The sequence below is a fragment of the Fukomys damarensis genome, unplaced genomic scaffold, assembly GCF_012274545.1.
Source record: "Fukomys damarensis isolate Sample0158 unplaced genomic scaffold, DMR_v1.0_HiC HiC_scaffold_31, whole genome shotgun sequence".
Classification (NCBI taxonomy): Eukaryota; Metazoa; Chordata; class Mammalia; order Rodentia; family Bathyergidae; genus Fukomys; species Fukomys damarensis.
The window spans coordinates 11829900-11830470 of record NW_022900943.1 but is presented as its reverse complement, the minus strand read 5'-3'; positions in this window follow the sequence as shown (position 1 = coordinate 11830470).

The following is a 571-nucleotide window of genomic DNA, read 5'->3' as shown; positions in this document are numbered from 1 at the left end:
CATAAGGTCCCTCTCCTGCTAGCATCTCATAAGTTGCATTAAGTTCTCCTTGCTGTCTATTCAGGTGGTTTTGGCCAATTGAATTATAAAATCTTTAGTTACTACTAGTCAAAACTTTTGCAGATCAAAATTAACAGATGTCTTGTAGAATTAGGGTTAAAGGAATGAAAGCTCTTCTTGACTCTAAAACCTTTTATAACAGACTTAAAACCAACAAGCAAGCATAATTTCCATAAACATTCTCTACATACTTAGGTAAAGACAAGATTAACATTCAAAAACCTTTCATGTTAAAAGTACAACTCTTACTTATAGCTTTCCCAATATTTTTCTATCTCATTTGCTATTAACCTTCTACAACAAACTTCAGCTTAAAATGTCCTTTTTCTGCTTTTAAAGATTATTACATCTTAAAATTTGACTGGCTGCCAATAGAACAGTATTAATCTAAAAGAGCAAGTTAAACCTATAATCACAGTTTAATCATTTGCACAAGAAGTGTTACCAAAACTAGTTTTCACTAACAGCTGACTGTTGCAGAGCAGAAGTTTGAGCAACTCCCAGGCTGGAG